Source organism: Littorina saxatilis, linkage group LG10 (assembly GCF_037325665.1).
Source record: "Littorina saxatilis isolate snail1 linkage group LG10, US_GU_Lsax_2.0, whole genome shotgun sequence".
Lineage (NCBI taxonomy): Eukaryota > Metazoa > Mollusca > Gastropoda > Littorinimorpha > Littorinidae > Littorina > Littorina saxatilis.
In genome coordinates, this window is record NC_090254.1 from 2,469,634 (window position 1) to 2,492,525 (window position 22,892).

Sequence of the window (22,892 nt, forward strand, 5' to 3'; positions counted from 1 at the left end):
GCTGGTGACGTAATTTCAAAGTTCGAACAAAATGGATACTTATTCGTGCCGTGAACAGGCAAAAATATCATTCTAATGTCTCTTCACTTAAATGCGTAAGTACTTTAACCAAGGAGCTCTCTAACAGTACTCCTTGACTTTAACACAATTTTGTTTATGCCAAAGGTTTGCATAAAGATTCAACACTTAACCCTTCGGACAGAATACATAAACATATCGCAACTATAAATGAATTCGAAGATCAATAGAGAAGATACACTAAGATTTAGACATCTTCATACTCATGAACTTTTGATAAACATTCCGACAACCTTCTTCGACGACAAATTCTTACTCTCTCTCTCTCTCTCTCTCTCTCTCTCTCTCTCTCTCTCTCTCTCTCTCTCTCTCTCGTCTAATTCACACACACACACACACACACACACACACACACACACACACACACACACACACACACACACACACACACACATACACACACACTTACTGCATGGTCTAAACGAAAGCTGTAATAGAGTGTTTACGGATCAGAATTGAGTCCACTCGGCACCAAAGTTTTTAATTTTGCAATCCAGAAAGACTCTCTTTTCCACCTCTCATATACCGAAGTCCGGCCTTTGTCGAAGATTGCTTGGCCAAAATTTCAATCAATTTGATTGAAAAATGAGGGTGTGACAGTGCCGCCTCAACTTTTACAAAAAGCCGGATATGACGTCATCAAAGATATTTATCGAAAAAGGAAAACAATGTCCGGGGATATCATACCCAGGAACTCTCATGTCAAATTTCATAAAGATCGGCCCAGTAGTTTAGTCTGAATCGCTCTACACACACACACACACGCACACACACACACACACACACACACACACACATACACCACACCCTCGTCTCGATTCCCCCCCTACGTTAAAACATTTAGTCAAAACTTGACTAAATGTAAAAAGAAGGGGGGAAACGCAAAACAAGCAATACAAAAAGCAGAAACAATGAAATGCACTAGAGTCGAACTGCATAAAACAAGTGTCTTGTTTCGAGTGCCTGTTCCGAGAACCGTGCAGCGCGTGGATTAACAAAAATTACGGCACAAAACTGCTGGACAGAAATGAAACACTAACACCGGACTCAAAACTTATTCTCACTCTACAGTTTAGACTAAGTGCTTACTGACGGCAACATAAGAAACACAGTCGGTGGCTGCTATCAATATTGAGCGTGGTTAGACAATGGTACACAACGCGCAAATTCTGTTTCTTTTAAGAGGAACAAAGAAGCACGTGTCAGTATGAGTGATATCAGTATTACCACAAAATCAAACAAAACGAGTCGGACACTAACCTCTAGTTTGCACAAACACAAAGCCTGGATATCAGAGTAACCAAATAGACAAGATGAAAGTAATCCACGGGTCAAGTCACGAAAACGATCCCATTTTCACACCAAGAAACACGAATTTTTACAGACCGGCATTTTCACTTAGACACATTCCAAATCTTATATATTGCGTCATTGCAAATTAATGAGGAATATTATGTATGTTTTGTTTGTTTTGTCTTGTTGTAATACCAGAAAGGTATGATGTCAAGAACTGAAGAGCAGTGTCACGGATTCCAAAAAAATGTTCAAGGCGTTGAAGAAGAATGCTGTGGTCGATCAATACGGCCACTTTCTTTTGGTCAAGGGACAGTAGGAGATCATTTAACCGATCTTACATGTGCATTCCGAATCAAGTCATATATCTTACCGTTCCAACATTCTGAGTGTTGTAGCTGAAACAATCGTAGTCTCCTTGCTCGAAGTCATCTGCAGGGGACTCTAGTTCCTGGCTAGAGGTCCTGCACGACGCTCCTGACAGTGACACGTGCACGCCTGAGTCAGTACCGCGGTCGTGAAGCCAATTACCGTCCGCGGTTTGCACGCAAATCCTGACAGGAACTGTGAAACAAAAGTTTAAAAGAACATTCCATTGTGTGTCGAGTACACCACATTAAATTTTCTCTTGACTTTCAGTTGATATGAGAGCACACATTTCTCTAGACTTTCAGCACACATCTCTCTGGACTTTTAGTTGATATGTGTCACGATTAGGTGACAGGGATCAGGAAAAGGTCACTCGGTGGGGTGCCCTCTCTTGATCCAGTGCAACAAAAAGCGTCTGTTTTTCCATCACCGGATATGAATTCTGCTGACAGCGCCAAACAAGCACGAGATTTCTGTTTTGCACGCTTTTCACGGGGATAATTTTGCTTGGCGAGGCAGAATTGTCGATGGCTGAACTTGTTATGTGACAAGGTCAGTCACGTGTTATTCTCAAGGTTGTCTGTCTGAGACACAAGAACGGGGCACTTGACACCCAGCGGCCGTAGAAGAAGGATCGATACAGGGGTCTATTAGAGAGTATGATGGTTTTCACCGAATAGAGTATTCGGCACTCTAGAGGATCTTCAACGAGTTATCACCTTCTCACCGCCATATGTTTTGCTGAGGACGAGTCGTCAAATCTTTCCTTCGTCGTGCGATGGTTTTTCGCATAAGTATTCGACAAGGGGTTTCTGGATGTTGTTGTCACTGTTGACGAACAGAGGCCATTCCAGGGAGGAAGCGGGTTTTGCTTCCATGAGAGTGCTACACTCATAGGCTGTTTGAGGTAATAAATCATTATTTAACGCTGTTGACAAGTCTGTGTTTGTGGAATGAAATACTCTCTGTTGTTCTCTCCAGGTTAGCGCATAATTTGCTCTCTGTGACGCTAAAATACTAATCTGTATATGGTTTTTGCAGATAGGGAGAGAAAGACGAAAAGACGGCTGTTTTGTTGTTGTGAAAAGTCCATTAATTTTGTGCAGGCCCACGTGCTCGATGAGATATGTAAAGATGACATGTTTAAAGGTGGAGGGTGAGGGGTAGCTGACATGTTTAGTGCACCGATGCTTTTCTGTTTGCAGCCTTCGTTTTCCTAACTACTGTTCGGCTGCCTTCTGCGGGGACACGCTAACCAGCACACCGGCTAACCAGCGAACCGGCTAACCAGCTAACCAGCGAACCGGCTAACCCGTTAACCAGCGACTGGGTGCGGCGCCTGATGCCTCCACTGTTCCCTGCTTCGTCACTACGCTAACCAGCACTTCATTCGACGGAGCAGTTGTGGAGGCTAAAAGACTAATTACAGGACGTCCACCCAGTGGCGAAAGAAAGCTAAGTGCACCATGTCTTATGCACCCCGTTGACCACCGTTGTCTTTATGTTATCTGTGATTATACTCAAGTAGGGACGACGTGGGGTGTGTGACACCTGCATGAACTTTTAGAAGCAAAACAGTCGTATTTTCTTATCTTTACACGGGATCAGCGTGTTACTATAATTTTTCTATTCTAAGTGGCATTTTGTCAGTGACCATTAGTTTTTTACGTCTTGTGAACGTAAAAAGAACATATTTTGAGTGAAGTCTCGAGGGAGGTGGCGAGTGTTTACATAAACAGGCGTCTGAAACTTATACTTTTGTTGTCTCTATCTATTTGTATGACTGCGAGTGTGGATCGTGGTGTGGTTAGTTAGTTAGAAGTAACTAACCGTTTCATTATCACCTTATGTGATATGTTGAAACGTGACACATGGGGGCCAAGCCGGGATTTACTCAGTTAATTTCCAACTGATAAAGACCCACCAATTAAGGATAACTAAGAGCAGATAATCTCGTCAGTGCTCGACTTATTTTCTGCTTGGTGCTACCCTTTTTTGTATAGTTTTGATCATATACCACACCTTAAGCGATTCACATCTTGCAGGAAATGTAAATTGTAATTTGTGAGCTATTGTATGCGCTAACTGTGATTACTTCCCTTTCCTTTGTTTGTGAATCTTTGTTGTTGCACGTTCAGAGTTTTCCGTTGCAGAGAGCTGAGCGGGGTTAGCGGATTTGTTATTCGTTTTACTCAGTGTTCTCTACTGTGTTGTTTGCATTCTGTAACAGGTTACATTTCTACCGTCTTGTTTTACTTGGATTTTTCTCCATATTTTTGACTTTGTTGGAATTTGGGGGGGAAGGGTCCGAGGACTTCTGTCCTAACCAAGGCTGTGGGAAACACTCTGTTTCACCGCAAAAAGCAGCCGATAAAGTAGGCCACGGCTGTGGGAAACACTCTGTTTCACCGCAAAAAGCAGCCATAAATTAGGCTACGCGTTTTGTTCTACACCGTTTGGATTTTTCTTCTGCGTTTTCCTGTTGCTGGATTTTTGTATCCATTTCATCTTCGCGGGTTCTAGCGATAGCTGCGTTAGACTGACCTTTGTAATAAAGCTTTCCAAACTAACCATGGCTGCAGAGGGATCTCCTACGAGGAGAATAACTTTCGAAACTCCTGGTAGTGAGGAACAGACAGAGCGAGATGCACGCGCTAGAGCGCGTAGTTTGGTTAAACGCAAGGAGCTGGAACGTAGGGAAGATTTGGAGCGACAGACAAGGAAAGAAGAGCTTGACAGACAAGAACGACAGGCCGAACGTGACAGACAGGACAAGAAAGAGAAAGACGAACTTGACAGACAAGAAAGGGAACGACAGGCAGAACGAGACAGACAGGACAAGAAGGACGAACTTGACAGACAAGAAAGGGAACGACAGGCCGAACGTGACAGACAGGACAAACAGGCCGAACGCGAGCACCAGCTAGAGTTAGCGAAGCTACAGGCAGAGAAGGGTACACCTACTCAGGCTAGCGCGCCGACGTTTGTTGCTGACCGGACGAGACTTCCGACGTTCAACGATGACAAAGACGAGCTCGACGACTTTCTACGCAGATTTGAGCGTATTGCCTCTGACCAGCAATGGGAAGAGGGTACGTGGGCCAGTCGGCTTAGCACATGCTTAAAAGGACGCGCTTTGCAACTGTACAACGCTTTGGATGACGACGAGGCGCGGAACTATCAAGCTCTGAAGAAGGCGTTACTGCAACGGTTCAACTTGACAGCCGAAGCGTACCGAAGACGACTACGGAACTGCAAAAGACTGAGCGGCGAGCTGAGTCATCAATTTGTGGCACGTCTAAATCTTTACCTGCGGCGCTGGGTGGAGATGGCCGAGAAGAACTGGACCGTCGACGACCTTGCCGACCTCATTGTTATGGAACAGCTGATGTCCAGCCTGCGACCTGAGGTGGTGACCTTCGTGCAGGAGCACCAGCCAAAGACTGCACAGGAGGCAGCCGACTGGATCAGAGTACACGAGGACGCCCAGGCGATCTCCGGCAAATCTTCAGGCTCACGGCCGGGAAAATCGGGAAATTCAGGTTCTTCAGGACCCAAGGACGGGAAGGACGATCAGGGACACAAGGGATCAAGTTCCAGAACTGACATCCAGTGTTTCTACTGTAACAAGCGGGGCCACGTGAAGAAAGACTGCCATAAGAGACAGGCTGACCAGAAGGGCGTACATGTTGTGGGCAGTGAGGAGCTCAGGGACGTCACGAGCTCATGCACAATTCCACAACTCTGTGTTCCTTGCTCCAGGAAACATTTCCAGCCCCACTGCAACGTTTATGTCAACGGAGTGAAGGGCGAAGGTCTGCGGGACACCGGGGCAGACATGATAGTGGTCCGGGCGAGTCTAGTTCCAGCTATGGCCTACACAGGAGACAGCATCAGAGTGAGAATGGCCGAGGCATCTCACGCTTACGACCTGAACACGGCGGTGATCAAGGTCGTAACACCGTTGTTCACGGGGACCATTGTGGCCGTCGTCATGGACGATCCTCCATGCGACCTGCTCATTGGGAACCGTGTCCAGTTTGTGGACGGCGTCACCAGGGAGGTTCCCGTTTATCGGTCTCCCGACGTCATTTCAGTTCTCACGCGAGCACAGGCGGAGCGAGAGGGCAAACCTCTCAAACCCCTGCCTGCCGCACGAGCTGCCCTGGGGAACGTGACCCCCGCGCTTCTCGCGAAGGCTCAGGCATCTGATCCGACATTAGCGACTCCTCGGGAGCACGCGAAGTCGGGGAAGGTGAAGCTGAGCGGGAAGCATGGGAGGTCAAAGTTCCTCAGGGAGAAGAAGTTGCTCTACCGTGAGTTCAGCAACAAAGAAGGAACTTTCAAACAGGTTGTCGTACCTCGCGAGTTTCGCGAGGGAGTCATGGCAACGGCACACGACTCGATTCTGGGAGGTCATCTCGGCACCAAGAAGACCACGGACCGTGTGTGGCGCCACTTCTATTGGCCAGGCATCTGCACGGATGTCCGACGTTTCTGTGCGTCATGTGATAAGTGCCAGAAGGTGGTTGCCAAAGGAAGGGTGAGGAAGGTCCCCTTAGAGAAGATGCCGCTCATCGACGAACCCTTTCGTCGGGTGGCAGTTGACATCATCGGGCCCATCTTGCCTGCGTCTGAGGACGGAAACAGGTTCATCTTGACCATGGGGGACTACGCCACTCGATACCCAGAGGCGATCCCTCTGAAATCGATTGAGGCTACGCGAGTAGCTGAAGCACTGGTTACCATGTGGTCCCGGCTGGGAATTCCATCAGAGGTTCTCACCGACAGAGGCACTCAGTTCACGGGAGGAGTGATGGCGGAGGCAGCACGACTGCTATCACTGGAGCAGCACTTCACCACTCCTTACCATGCTCAGTGCAACGGACTGGTGGAAAGGTTCAATGGTACCTTGAAAACCATGCTGAGGAAGCTAGCTCAGGAGAAACCACGCACGTGGGACAGGTACATCCCAGCATTGCTTTTTGCATACCGCGAGGTTCCTCAGGAGAGCTTGGGTTTTTCCCCATTCGAGCTGTTGTACGGCAGACAGGTACGCGGTCCCATGGCTATCCTGCGTCAGGCTTGGACGGACGAAGAAGCTGACGAGGAGGTGCAGACGACAGCGACCTACATCGTAGAACTCAGGAACAGGATTGAAGAGACCTGCAAACTGGCTCAAGAGAACCTGGGAAGAGCAGCACAGCGTTACGCGCGAGGATTCGACCGCAAGGCACGGCCGCGCAGCTTCAAGATCGGAGAACGGGTGTTGCTACTTCTACCTGTCAAACACAACAAGCTACAACTGCAGTGGCAAGGACCTTTTGAGGTGACAGCGAAGGTGGGCCAGAACGACTACAGGATCGTCATGAACGGGAAAGCACGCCTGTATCACGCCAACCTGCTGCGCGCCTACGTGGAAAGGACTGCCTATGGGGAGAAGAACAAAGACGAGAAGGACAAAGACAAAGAGACAGAGAAGGTAGCTGTCGTGATGGACGAGACAACGGAGGAACAGGGAGGAGGTCGTGTACCAGTTTGTCCGCTGGAGGCTAGTGAGACTTACACGGACGTGCACATCTCAGCTGAACTTGGGGACGACCAGAAAGCGGACCTGCAAGAGATCCTGAAGGATGCAGCACGGGTCCTTACAGACATACCACTTCAGACGCATCTAGAGGAGTTTACCTTCGACTTGCTGGAGAAACAGCCAGTGAGGACGAAGCAGTATCCCATGCCTCATGCCCAGAAGGAGGTGGTCAGGAAGGAAATCGCCGACATGACGAAGTTGGGCGTCATCGAGCCAGCGAACTCTCCCTACAGTTCACCGATTGTACTTGTGAAGAAGAAGGATGGACGCGTCAGGTTCTGCGTCGACTACCGGAAGCTGAACAAGATTACGGCGTTTGACGCGGAACCCATGCCTGATGTGGACTACCTCTTCAGTCACTTGGCCAAGGCCAAGTACTTTTCCAAACTGGACCTCACCAAGGGATACTGGCAAATTCCGGTTGCCGAAGAAGATCGCCCAAAGACTGCATTCACCACTCCATTCGGCCAGTTCCAGTGGACAGTCATGCCTTTTGGACTACAGAATGCAGGTGCCGTCTTCACTCGCATGATGAGGAAACTTTTGGAACCGTTGAAGCGCGAGGACATCAGCAGTTTCATCGACGATGTGCTGATCGCGACTGAGACATGGACTGAACATCTCGACGCCCTGCGCGACGTGTTCGGAAGGTTGAAGGACGGAAATCTGGGAGCTAAACCGTCCAAGTGCTACTTGGGATTTCGGGAATTGTCTTTCCGGGGTCATGTTGTCGGCGAGGGACTGCTCGTTCCAGAGGACGACAAAATCCAGAAGATTCGGGAGGCGGAGCCACCGCGCACTAAGAAAGAAGTCAGGTCTTTCCTGGGCCTTGCCAGCTTCTACAGACGCTTCATCCCGCACTTCGCCGAAATCGCACTACCACTGACCAACCTTACCAAGAAACTACAACCGACCGTTGTAGTGTGGACTGAGGAATGCAGCTCCGCATTCAACACCTTGAAGAGGCGACTCACCAGTCAGCCTATACTCCGGCTACCAGACCTGAACAAGGACTTCGTGCTGAGGACAGACGCTTCAGGGAAAGGACTTGGGGCAGTGTTGCTTCAGGAGACAGAGGGGTTTTTGCACCCTGTTTGCTTCGCCAGCCGTAAGCTGACCTCGGCCGAGGCAGCATATGCAACGGTTGAACGCGAGTGTCTCGCCATTGTCTGGGGCATCCAGAAGTTCGAGGCGTACCTGTACGGACGACCTTTCTGTCTGGAGACGGACCATCAACCTCTGCAATACCTTCAGGTTGCAAGGTTGGCAAACGCCAGACTTATGCGCTGGGCGTTGATTCTCCAACCGTACCAATTCACGGTACGCGTCATTCCAGGCACCAGCAATGTTGGAGCCGATTTTCTCTCTCGGGCTGTAGAGGAGAACATGACTGGGAGCGATTAGGTGACAGGGATCAGGAAAAGGTCACTCGGTGGGGTGCCCTCTCTTGATCCAGTGCAACAAAAAGCGTCTGTTTTTCCATCACCGGATATGAATTCTGCTGACAGCGCCAAACAAGCACGAGATTTCTGTTTTGCACGCTTTTCACGGGGATAATTTTGCTTGGCGAGGCAGAATTGTCGATGGCTGAACTTGTTATGTGACAAGGTCAGTCACGTGTTATTCTCAAGGTTGTCTGTCTGAGACACAAGAACGGGGCACTTGACACCCAGCGGCCGTAGAAGAAGGATCGATACAGGGGTCTATAGAGTATGATGGTTTTCACCGAATAGAGTATTCGGCACTCTAGAGGATCTTCAACGAGTTATCACCTTCTCACCGCCATATGTTTTGCTGAGGACGAGTCGTCAAATCTTTCCTTCGTCGTGCGATGGTTTTTCGCATAAGTATTCGACAAGGGGTTTCTGGATGTTGTTGTCACTGTTGACGAACAGAGGCCATTCCAGGGAGGAAGCGGGTTTTGCTTCCATGAGAGTGCTACACTCATAGGCTGTTTGAGGTAATAAATCATTATTTAACGCTGTTGACGAGTCTGTGTTTGTGGAATGAAATACTCTCTGTTGTTCTCTCCAGGTTAGCGCATAATTTGCTCTCTGTGACGCTAAAATACTAATCTGTATATGGTTTTTGCAGATAGGGAGAGAAAGACGAAAAGACGGCTGTTTTGTTGTTGTGAAAAGTCCATTAATTTTGTGCAGGCCCACGTGCTCGATGAGATATGTAAAGATGACATGTTTAAAGGTGGAGGGTGAGGGGTAGCTGACATGTTTAGTGCACCGATGCTTTTCTGTTTGCAGCCTTCGTTTTCCTAACTACTGTTCGGCTGCCTTCTGCGGGGACACGCTAACCAGCACACCGGCTAACCAGCGAACCGGCTAACCAGCTAACCAGCGAACCGGCTAACCCGTTAACCAGCGACTGGGTGCGGCCCCTGATGCCTCCACTGTTCCCTGCTTCGTCACTACGCTAACCAGCACTTCATTCGACGGAGCAGTTGTGGAGGCTAAAAGACTAATTACAGGACGTCCACCCAGTGGCGAAAGAAAGCTAAGTGCACCATGTCTTATGCACCCCGTTGACCACCGTTGTCTTTATGCTATCTGTGAATATACTCAAGTAGGGACGACGTGGGGTGTGTGACACCTGCATGAACTGTTAGAAGCAAAACAGTCGTATTTTCTTATCTTTACACGGGATCAGCGTGTTACTATAATTTTTCTATTCTAACTGGCATTTTGTCAGTGACCATTAGTTTTTTACGTCTTGTGAACGTAAAAAGAACATATTTTGAGTGAAGTCTCGAGGGAGGTGGCGAGTTTTTACATAAACAGGCGTCTGAAACTTATACTTTTGTTGTCTCTATCTATTTGTATGACTGCGAGTGTGGATCGTGGTGTGGTTAGTTAGTTAGAAGTAACTAACCGTTTCATTATTACCTTATGTGATATGTTGAAACGTGACAATATGAGAGCACACATTTTGCTAGACTTTCAGCACACATCTCTCTAGACTTTTTGTTGATATGAGAGCACACATTTTGCTAGACGTTCAGCACACATCTCTCTAGATTTTTAGTTGATATGAGAGCACACATTTCGCTACTTTCAACACACATTTCTCTAGACTTTCAGTTGATTTGAGAGCTCACATTTCTCTAGACTTTTACATGATATGAGAGCAAATAAATCTCTGCGACTTACCGAAAAATAATGTATTATTGTCATGTCCACCATCATGAAGATTTGTGTAATGGTACATTGGTTTGGCCACGTAAAATAAGCTTTTGCCCCAGCTCGTGTCCTAGTTACACATTTTCGAATTGTTCTTTGTCATGTTTTTTTTAATAACATTTGTTTGAACCAAATGATATTTTTTTAAGTACAAAACAATTATATCTTCCCATCTACCTATGATTTGTACCTGTGCATGCCGATGTGGCATGCATTCACCTATTTTTTTGTTGTAAATACGTTTGCTTCAGCTCTTTTACCGTGTAAAGCAAGTAAACCGTGTTTTTATCTTGGCACCTTGTTGTGACCTGTTTTTGTGGAGCGTTATTTAACTATTTTCTACGTGTGAGACTCACGTGCTCCTTGTTGTGACCTGGTTTTGGTCGGAGCGTTGCAAAACTGCGTCGTTAGTTTTAGAATACGCGTGAGATTCACGTGTTCTTGTCCATGTCCTGGTTTTGGAGTGAGCCCTGCGAAACTGCGTTGTCAGCTTTAGAATACGTGTGACTCACGTGTTTTTAGTTTTTAATGTCAGCTAGTTCCTTGATCTTCTTTCTGTAAAATATACCGTTTTAAGTTTTGAGCATGCACGAAGTGCGTGATCGGTTACTGATTGGTTGTAAATAGTAGTCTCACCCAATCCTGTTTTAGGAATGTTGTTGGTCGGTCAATATGGTGTCCTTTTACCTTTAAAATGAACTATTCCATGTTAGGTTTTTGTTTTCTATAAATATTACTGTTTGACTTCCTCTCTTCAGTCGATCTGAGGGTTTTTATGGAAGAGCTTGGATGTTTTATGTAACGTATCAAAGTTAGCAAGTGAGCTTATGGAGTACTTCTTGTAATGTTTTAATGTCAACGTGAGCAGTTTGAATATTGTCAACGTGAACGTGTGTTTGGATACAGTTTTATTGAAAGCTGTGAATTGTTTTGTGCCCTTCGTTGAGAGGCTACAGTTTTGGTACTCTGGTCAACCCACACAGCGCATAAGATACTTTTGTTGTTACTTGTTTGTGTTGTATTTTGGTCGCCATTTTGTAATGACTTTGTGAGTTGTTTATGTATAACGTGAGTTGGAAGTTTGACATGTTGTAGTGTTTCTTTATTGTGTGTTGAACTATTCTAGTTTTGTGAAACGTACAGCAATGATTTGTAGACGCTAGAAAGTCACTAATTTTTATAATGATAACTTGTGTTTTCTGTGGTTAACGAAGTTCCAAGTGAAACGTTTTCTCGGATTTATCCTAGCCTTACGTTAAATGAATTTAGGTAAAAGAGCTTGCGGTCTGTGGTGATCGTTTGTAAACGGGCTTATTTCTAATAACGCTATTTAGTAAACTATATCAATTTACTTATTATTGTGGCAAAAATGTGTGTGGGAAAATTCAAATACGGGAAACCAATAGAAATTGTGTGCATGTTTAATTCAGAGTTAGATTTGCGACACATATAGACTGAGAATAATGGTAATTGTAAAATATTTTAATAAAATTGTCCATTGTTGGTATTTGTCCATGATAGAGGTGAAAAGATTAGGGCAAAAGAAGTAAATTTAAATGTGTGGTTTTTTTTTTTTACCCTATCTTTAAGCTGCTGATTTAAAAATGTAAGAAAAAAGAAAAAAGAAAGAGGGAGAAGGAAAAAAAAAAAGAAAAAAAAGGAAACTGAGCTGAACATTAGGAATACATTTATGTTACGATTATTTTTATTTATTTATTTATTTAAACATATTAGTTTACTGATAAAGTTTGTTGATTTAAAAATGTACACATTTGACAGAGAAAAGAAAAGACCTATGAAGAAGGTTTGCTCCAAGCCACACACCCAAAAAAAAAACAAGTCGAGTAAGGCGAAAATACAATATTTAGTCAAGTAGCTGCCATTTTTCAGCAAGACCGTATACTCGTAGCATCGTCAGTCCACCGCTCATGGCAAAGGCAGTGAAATTGACAAGGTCAAGAAGAGCGGGGTAGCAGTTGCGCTAAGAAGGATAGCACGCTTTTCTGTACCTCTCTTTGTTTTAACTTTCTGAGCGTGTTTTTAATCCAAACATATCATATCTATATGTTTTTGGAATCAGGAACCGACAAGGAATAAGATGAAAGTGTTTTTAAATTGATTTGGACAATTTAATTTTGATAATAATTTTTATATATTTAATTTTCAGAGCTTGTTTTTAATCCGAATATAACATATTTATATGTTTTTGGAATCAGCAAATGATGGAGAATAAGATAAACGTAAATTTGGATCGTTTTATAAATGTTTATTTTTTTTTACAATTTTCAGATTTTTAATGACCAAAGTCATTAATTAATTTTTAAGCCACCAAGCTGAAATGCAATACCGAACCCCGGGCTTCGTCGAAGATTACTTGACCAAAATTTCAACCAATTTGGTTGAAAAATGAGGGCGTGACAGTGCCGCCTCAACTTTCACGAAAAGCCGGATATGACGTCATCAAAGACATTTATCAAAAAAATGAAAAAAACGTATGGGGATTTCATACCCAGGAACTCTCATGTCAAATTTCATAAAGATCGGTCCAGTAGTTTAGTCTGAATCGCTCTACACACACACACAGACACACACACACACACACACACACACACACACACACACACACATACACCACGACCCTCGTCTGGATTCCCCCCTCTACGTTAAATTATTTAGTCAAAACTTGACTAAATATAAAAAGGCAAAAAATAATTGTAGTACTTAGCAAACCTGCATGCAACTGAGGTTTAAAAAAAAAAATAGAAAAAGAAAAAAAAAAGAAGAAAAAAAAAATAACGCTATTGGGGAAAATTTGGATGAGGAAATATCTTGTTTGTGACTTTGATTAACGCAGAAACGTTGTTGTTTAGAGACTTTTAGTATGACAGTTTGCTATTGTATTCCTGGCCTGATGAGTCAACGTTTTGTATTTTCCTTAAAGTAACCATTTTGGATTTAAAGTTTTTATCCTAAGTTTCTTGAGTATTCTTAGTGTTTATTATATTGAACATAAGGAACGTAATCCTTTGTTACTGTTAAAGTCCCGCAGTGGGGCACTGCGGTTATGAAATTAAAGGCCCCTACTGTTTTTGGAACCGCAGGAGCTTTCTAGTTTGCTGTTAGGTAGATTTTTGGTTCCTCTTTCATGTCATGCTCTCTTTTTCTTCATGAATTCTTTTCTTTTTTCTGCCTTCTTGCTCATTCACCTGTATTTTTTCCAAAAATCTCTTCTCTTGTCGCTTGTCTCGCGATTCATGTATAGTTTAATCTGTTAGTGTTCTGATGTAAGTCCAGCAGTAGATAGGTTAAGCCTATTTTAACATACTGGAAACTGGTAATCTTCCAGTAGGTATTAATTTAGTTTTACTAAAGCCTGCTGGGACACAAATAATGGGTTAGTGCACTTGTAAACAGGAATCGCTTGACAAGTGGCCCCCTTCATCCCCCCCTTCCTCGTCCTGATATGGCTCTACGTAGTCGGCTGGACGTTAAGCAACAAATAAACAAACAAACAAACAAAATTACTGTTAAAGGATTAACCAACGAGTGTTTGGTATTGTAACTTTCTTGTCTGTTTGTTTTCGCCTGTCTTGTGATTGTTTATTTTTCCCTTTTTACATTTAGTCAAGTTATGACTAAATGTTTTAACATCGAGGGAGGAATCGAGACGAGGGTCGTGGTGTATGTGTGTGTGTCTGTGCGCGTGTGTGTGTGTGTGTGTGTGTGTGTGTGTGTGTGTGTGTGTGTGTGTGTGTAGAGCGATTCAGACTAAACTGCTGAACCGATCTTTATGAAATTTGACATGAGAGTTCCTGGATATAAAATCACCATACGTTTTTTTCATTTTTTTGATAAATGTCTTTGATGACGTCATATCCGGCTTTTCGTGAAAGTTGAGGCGGCACTGTCACGCCCTCATTTTTCAACCAAATTGGTTGAAATGTTGGTCAAGTAATCTTCGACAAAGCCCGGACTTTGGTATTGCATTTAAGCTTGGTGGCTAAAAAATTAATTAATGACTTTGGTCATTAAAAATCTGAAAATTGTAAAAAAAAATAAAAATTTATAAAACGATCCAAATTTACGTTCATCTTATTTTCCATCATTTTCTGATTCCAAAAACATATAAATATGTTATATTTGGATTAAAAACAAGCTCTGAAAATTAAATATATAAAAATTATTATCAAAATTAAATTGTCGAAATCAATTTAAAAACCCCTTTATCTTATTCCTTGTCGGTTTCTGATTCCAAAAATATATAGATATGATATGTTTGGATTAAAAACACGCTCAGAAAGTTAAAAGAAAGAGAGGTACAGAAAAGCGTGCTATCATTCTTAGCGCAACTACTACCCCGCTCTTCTTGTCAATGTCACTGCCTTTGCCGTGCTCGGTGGACTGACGATGCTACGAGTATATAATATACGGTCTTGCTGCGTTAACGTTGCATTGCGTTCAGTTTCATTCTGTGAGTTCGACAGCTACTTGACTAAATGTTGTATTTTCGCCTTACGCGACTTGTTGTTTCTTGCGTTTTGTTTATGCATTTTTGATATCTTTGCCATGCCTAATACTTTGTTTTCTGTTCTCTTTTTATATTTAGTCAAGTTTTGACTAAATATTTTAACATCGAGGGGGAATCGAAACGAGGGTCGTGGTGTATGTGCGTGTGTGCGTGTGTGTGTGTGTGTGTAGAGCGATTCAGACCAAACTACTGGGCCGATCTTTCTGAAATTTGACATGAGAGTTCCTGGGTATGAAATCCCCGAACGTTGTTTTCATTTTTTTTTATACATGTCTTTGATGACGTCATATCCGGCTTTTCGTGAAAGTTGAGGCGGCACTGTCACGCCCTCATTTTTCAACCAAATTGGTTGAAATTTTAGTCAAGTAATCTTCGACGAAGCCCGGACTTCGGTATTGCATTTCAGCTTGGTGGCTTAAAAATTAATTAATGACTTTGGTCATTAAAAATCTGACAATTGTGAAAAAAAATAAAAATTTATAAAACGATCTAAATTTACGTTTATCTTATTCTCCATCATTTGCTGATTCCAAAAACATATAAATATGTTATATTCGGATTAAAAACAAGCTCTGAAAATTAAATATATAAAAATTATTATCAAAATTAAATTGTCCAAATCAATTTAAAAACACTTTCATCTTATTCCTTGTCGGTTCCTGATTCCAAAAACATATAGATATGATATGTTTGGATTAAAAACACGCTCAGAAAGTTAAGACAAAGAGAGGTACAGAAAAGCGTGCTATCCTTCTTAGCGCAACTACTACCCCGCTCTTCTTGTCAATTTCACTGCCTTTGCCATGAGCGGTGGACTGACGATGCTACGAGTATACGGTCTTGCTGAAAAAGGGCAGCTACTTGACTAAATATTGTATTTTCGCCTTACGCGACTTGTTATATTTAGTCAAGTTTTGACTAAATATTTTAACATCGAGGGGGAATCGAAACGAGGGTCGTGGTGTATGTGCGTGCGTGTGTGTGTGTGTGTGTGTGTGCGTGTGTGTGTGTGTCTGTGTGTCTGTGTAGAGCGATTCAGACTAAACTACTGGACCGATCTTTATGAAATTTGACATGAAAGTTCCTGGGTATGAAATCCCCATACGTTGTTTTCATTTTTTTTTTATAAATGTCTTTGATGACGTCATATCCAGCTTTTCGTGAAAGTTGAGGCGGCACTGTCACGCCCTCATTTTTCAACCAAATTGGTTGAAATTTTGGTCAAGTAATCTTCGACAAAGCCCGGACTTCGGTATTGCATTTCAGCTTGGTGGCTTAAAAATTAATTAATGACTTTGGTCATTAAAAATCTGAAAATTGTAAAAAAAAATACAAATGTATAAAACGATCCAAATTTACGTTCATCTTATTCTCCATCATTTTCTGATTCCAAAAACATATAAATATGTTATATTTGGATTAAAAACAAGCTCTGAAAATTAAATATATAAAAAATATTATCAAAATTAAATTGTCCAAATCAATTTAAAAACACTTTCATCTTATTCCTTGTCGGTTCCTGATTCCAAAAACATATAGATATGATATGTTTGGATTAAAAACACGCTCAGAAAGTTAAAACAAAGAGAGGTACAGAAAAGCGTGCTCCTTCTTAGCGCAACTACTACCCCGCTCTTCTTGTCAATTTCACTGCCTTTGCCATGAGCGGTGGACTGACGATGCCACGAGTATACGGTCTTGCTGAAAAATGGCATTGCGTTCAGTTTCATTCTGTGAGTTCGACAGCTACTTGACTAAATATTGTATTTTCGCCTTACGCGACTTGTTATTTCTTTCTGTTTAGTTTTTTACCGCAATACGCAATATGCAATACTGAATTACGCAATACATAGTACTGTAATTAATATACAATACTGATCAGATGTAAAGTAACAAGAAGAGCAAACGCTCGATCGAGTCACTTTCGCAGTTCTGAATATTATATGAGGCATCAGATGGACAGGAAGAAATTGCTATTCACAACACAATGCATACCTGAAGAATGCAATTTTTTTCCTTCAAGACATACCTGTGACCTTGAAAAAGGTCAAAGGTCACCAAAGCAGACGTCAAAGTGTAGAGGTCACTGGGAGTCACGTTCACATAAAATTTGAGCCCGGTCACTTTTATAGTTTCCGAGAAAAGCCCAACGTTAAGTTGTGTGTTGCCGAACAGAAAAGGCTAGTTATCTCCCTTGTTTTTCTGATAACGTTCGTAAAAGGCTACAGATGTAAATACTTTGATGTAAAGAATAATCCTACAAAGTTTCAATCACATCCGATGAACTTTGTCAAAGATATAAAATGTCTAATTTTTCCTTTGACGCTGACCTGTGACCTTGAAAAAGGTCAAAGGTCAACGAAACCATCGTTAACGTGTAGAGGTCATTGGAGGTCACGACTAAACAAAATATGAGCCCGATCGCTTTGATAGTTTCCGAGAAAAGTCCAACGTTAAGGTGGTGTCTACGGACGGCCGGACGGCCGGCCGGCCGGACGGCCGGACAGACTAACACTGACCGATTACATAGAGTCACTTTTTCTCAAGTGACTCAATAAACCAGTATTTTTGCGCGTTATCGCTTGTAACCTGTGTTTGTCATTTCGTATGAACAATTGTAGTACCAGCCTCGCACACGAAGGCGCGCACAGTACCCATCAAGCAAAATCTGCTCATGAACAAGAAGTTGCATGGCGGGGCCTGTTTAGAATAAAATAAAACATTCAAAAGTCTTTATCTTTTTCTGGCAGAAGAATGTTTCCCCCGAACTAAATATTTATCAACAAAGTCTCAGAAAACGTCAGTTCCTACAAATAAATGACTAGGCCCCCCCCCAAAAAAAGGTGTGGTTAAGGTAACATAGCCACAAAAAAATAGGGTAGGAAGGTAGGCAATCACTTTTTTTTAAAGCTTTTTTTTAATGTGTAAAAATTTAACCTACTTAACAGGGAAATAAGTGTGCGACTCGAGCGCTTTCGCTTTCATTGCGTTTTCTGCACTCGGGTTTTTACATTTAGTCAAGTTTTGACTAAATGTTTTAACGAAGAGGGGGGAATCGAGACGAGGGTCGTGGTGTATGTGCGTGTGTGTGTGTGTGTGTGTGTGTGTGTCTGTGTGTGTGTCTGTGTGTGTGTGTAGAGCGATTCAGACTAAACTACTGGACCGATCTTTATGAAATTTGACATGAGAGTTCCTGGGTATGAAATCCCCGAAAGTTTTTTCATTTTTTTGATAAATGTCTTTGATGACGTCATATCCGGCTTTTCGTGAAAGTTGAGGCGGCACTGTCACGCCCTCATTTTTCAACCAAATTGGTTGAAATTTTGGTCAAGTAATCTTCGACAAAGCCCGGACTTCGGTATTGCATTTCAGCTTGGTGGTTTAAAAATTAATTAATGACTTTGGTCATTAAAAATCTGAAAATTGTAAAAAAAAATAAAAATTTATAAAACGATCCAAATTTACGTTCATCTTATTTTTCATCATTTTCTGATTCCAAAAACATATATAAATATGTTATATTTGGATTAAAAACAAGCTCTGAAAATTAAATATATAAAAATTATGATCAAAATTAAATTGTCGAAATCAATTTAAAAACACTTTCATCTTATTCCTTGTCGGTTCCTGATTCCAAAAACATATAGATATGATATGTTTGGATTAAAAACACGCTCAGAAAGTCAAAACAAAGAGAGGTACAGAAAAGCGTGCTATCCTTCTTAGCGCAACTACTACCCCGCTCTTCTTGTCAATTTCACTGCCTTTGCCATGAGCGGTGGACTGACGATGCTACGAGTATGATACGGTCTTGCTGAAAAATGGCATTGCGTTCAGTTTCATTCTGTGAGTTCAACAGCTACTTGACTAAATGTTGTATTTTCGCCTTACGCGACTTGTTGTTGTTGTTGTTGTTGTTGTTGTTGTTGTTGTTGTTGTTGTTGTTGTTGTTGTTGTTGTTGACAGATGTAATAAAAAGTTATCGGGTCGGCCCCTAAAAATAGGGTAGGTCGGGTTACCGTAACCACATCTATTTTTTTGTAGGCCTTAAAGTATTGTTTTGTTTTTTTGCTGTCTTCTTCCTTCTTTTTACATTTAGTCAAGTTATGACTAAATGTTTTAACATAGAGGGGGGAATCGAGACGAGGGTCGTGGTGTATGTGTGTGTGTGTGTGTGTGTGTGTGTGTGTGTGTGTGTGTGTGTGTGTGTGTGTAGAGCGATTGGGAGTAAACTACTGGACCGATCTTTAGGAATTTTATATGAGACTTCCTGGGTATGATATCCCCAGATGCTTTTTTCGTTTTTTTAATAAATGTCTTTGGTGACGTCATATCCGGTTTTTCGTGAAAGTTGAGGCGGCACTGTCACGCCCTCATTTTTCAACCAAATTGGTTGAAATTTTCGTCAAGCAATCTTCGGCAAAGGCCGGACTTTGGTATTGCATTTCAGCTTGGTGGCTTAAAAATGAATTAATGACTTTGGTCATTAAAAATTGTAATTACAATTTTTTTTTCAAAACGATCAAAAAATCTTATTCTTCATAATTTTCTGATTCCAAAAACATATAAATATGGTATATTTGGATTTAAAACAAGCTCTGAAAATTAAAAATATAAAAATTATGATAAAAATAAAATGTCCGAAATCGATTTAAAAACAATTTCAGCTTATTCCTTGTCGGTCCCTGATTCCAGAAACATATAGATATGATATGTTTGGATTAAAAACAAACTCAGTAAGCTAAAAAGAATAGATACAGAAAAGCGTGTTTTCCTCATCAGCGCGACCACTACCGCACTATTCTGGCTTGTCGATTTCACTGCCTTTGCCACGAGCGGTGGACTGACGAAAGTACGAGTATGCGGTCTTGGTGAAATAAGCAGTGCGTTCAGTTTCATTCTGTGAGTTCGACAGTTTGACTAAATGGTGTTATTTCGCCCTACGCCACTTGTTGTTGTTGACATCAGTCAACTAGAGCGAATCATGAGAATTTCTGCAAAGGATATCCCTGGACACTAAAAAAATACAATTCTTTGATGACGTCTTATTCGTTTTCTTGTGAAAGTTGAGGCGGCACAGTCACACCCTCACGCGACTTGTTACTTTCTATCTACTTTCTGTCTTTATTTCATCATTTCTTTCTTTCTTATTTGCAGTTTTGTTGTTGTTGAAATCTTTCTTTGTTACTTTTGGGTGTGCTATTTTTTGCAATCTTTCTTTGTTTTGTCCTTCCTTCCTTCCTTGCTCTCTCTCTGTCTTTCTTTTTCATTTTGTTTTTAATAAAATTTCTGTCTTTATTCCACTTGTTCGTTTTTTCTTTCTTTCTCTCTGTCTTTCTTTTTCTGTCTACGTACCTGTTTTCCCTCCAGAGCACATTATCCGTTTTTGACGATGGCGAAGAGAACGCCCTTCACTTGCATTCGTCGTCGTCATAAAAATCATCATCATCGTCACTGCCACCATCATTACTGCCGCTTTTGCTTTCACCGTCATCGTGAAGTATCACCAACAGATTGTACACGTTTTTCTCAATTATTTTCTTTTTCTTCTCCTCTTATAAGGGTTAGATCTTTTCCACAAAGAAATCATCCGTTGAAACTAACGTGGCAAACGAAGCGCCTGGTTATTATGGGGGCCAGGAGGCCCCCATTCATACGGATAGTTTCGAGGTTAACCATGGGCAGCGCCATTTTGTTGTGAAATACGTCATCAGTTTGTGTACACAGGAAGTTGTGACATCCATCACCCTATGGGAGGGGTGAAGGCAACATTGTTCATCAGTAGAAAGTTGTGAAATCCGTCACCCTATGGGAGAGGTGAAGGCAAAATTGGTCATCACTGAGTTTGTGTAACATAGGAAGTTGTGAAATACGTCACCCTATGGGAGGGGTGACGGCAAAATTGTTCAACAAAAACATCATAGGCCGAACTGTGCAGGGTTAACCGCAACAAACTCAAACCATTCATACTAGTCTGCATTTGAGTGACTTATATACCAACATTTTTATGTCTTATTTTCAGCACAGGTGTAGGAAAAATCATGAACCAAAATGTTATTTATTTTCTAATTTAACATTTGTTTTACAAATGTGACCATGGTCTTTTAAACATACAATGACATTAAACATTGTTATGTTAAAAAAAAGAAAAAAGAAAAAAAGCTTTTGTGCACAAATCAGAAAATACATTGTACATTTTACCTACAGGCCAAACCGTGAGTGTCTGTGGCAAAGCCCGACCCAGGAAATTGCACTGATTTTATATTTAGATCAGAGGGAAATTGTCAAGAACAGGCGCTTGCATTTGGATGTGTCCAATGATAGTAGGTTTGGTTGTGATCAATCAGAAATGTAGGAATAAAAATGTATGACAGTTTGGTATGATGACATGTAATTCACATATGCTGAAATATAATATTATACATCATGTAATATTATTATGGCTGTTGCCATGACCATGAAGCCCAACAAAGGTTTAATGTAATGTAATTCAAAATACCAAAACCAAGCACCTATTAATCTCGTCTATGCGCGTGAAGATTGAGGCCGTCTGCCAGTAGCGGTTAGGTCATACAGTGGAACCCCTCTCTAGCGACCTTGAAAATGTTGACAAAAATCGGTCCTTATGGAGGGGGGTCCTTACAGAGGGAGGGGGGCGGAGTCAGGGGGCCACAAAGAAAGTCAGATTTTCTTAAAAAAAGAAAACAGAGAAGTTTGAGTTGCTGACGTCCGTTCCCTCAAGCAAACTGCTTCGATTTCATGTTTGTCCATGGTGTCCACCAGTTCTGGTGCATGTACTACCCTGGCCAAGTTTCCTCTCAAGACATCAAAGAGACCGCCCCGTAGCTCCCCATAGGTTAAACTCGGTCACTGACCCGGGTGCAGGAAGTATTTCCTCTCTCAGATATGAAAGGGGAACCACCTCTCATAGCTAAAACTGGGTCAATGACCCCTGGGAAGAAGGTCAATGTCTATAAAATTTTAATCCTAGGCCTGCGGCCAGGGGGGGGGGGGGGGGGGGTGGGTGGGATACCGGTACCATTTGAAAATCAGACCAAATGAGAATTGAACCATTTGAGAACATTCTTTTTTTTCAATCACTACATCGAAGGCCTGCGGCCCGGGGTTCACATGGGTTGGTTTGTTTGTTTGTTTTAAACCCACACCCATATACACACATTTCACATTTAAACCATTTGTCGGCCCCCTGTCGATATTTATCGACTAAGTTCCTTGTATACACATAGGTGTTGGTTTTTCGCGTGCACACACCAGTTGCGTAGGAAGACACGGAGAGGAGGTCCGGCACATTTTTGAAAAAATATGAGTCTGTGTTTGTGATTTGTAATCGAGTATGTGTGTGCGTGCGTGTATGTGTAATTAAGGCTCCGCGGTTAAGACACAAGGTGTGATTGTCTTTGCAAAAATCATGACAAAATGCGTTACGGGGTAAGGCTGATTAACAAACAGTCAATAAAGGCATGACATTGACTAAGGGGAGACGTGTTTCCGGAAAACTCCTCTCTGATTTGTAAGCGGTGTGACACAGCAAGCGCCCTTGACATGGGGTCAAGCTTTTCAAAGCGAGGCGAAGCAATAGCACGTGGTGGACCGGCTTTTACCTGCCATCGCGACCAACAACTTTAACTCGGATGAGTATGTTATGCAGTGTGCGCTTAATATATCACCCTTTTCTTTGGACACTGTACTGATCGAAATTCACGATTCGTTGCAGCAATGATGGATGTCCCGTAGTGATCGCTGACTATGCACTTTGACCGTCTTGACGTTGCCTTGCTTAGCTATCACTGCTAGTGATGGGCGGCGAATCGTGGGTCGGGTG

The 22,892-nt window shown here is 42.4% G+C and overlaps 1 long non-coding RNA gene across 1 annotated transcript in view; it reads right to left on the reverse strand.

Moving 5' to 3' along the window:
- Positions 1 to 20,645, reverse strand: part of LOC138977952 (uncharacterized) — a 41,797-nt gene extending 21,152 nt beyond the window's left edge. The window contains exons 1-2 of the long non-coding RNA XR_011459532.1: positions 20,405 to 20,645; positions 1,745 to 1,935 (exon numbers count right to left, since the gene is read on the reverse strand). This is a non-coding gene — a long non-coding RNA (uncharacterized lncRNA). The remainder of the gene's footprint in view (positions 1 to 1,744; positions 1,936 to 20,404) is intronic.
- Between the last annotated feature and the right edge of the window lie 2,247 nt (positions 20,646 to 22,892).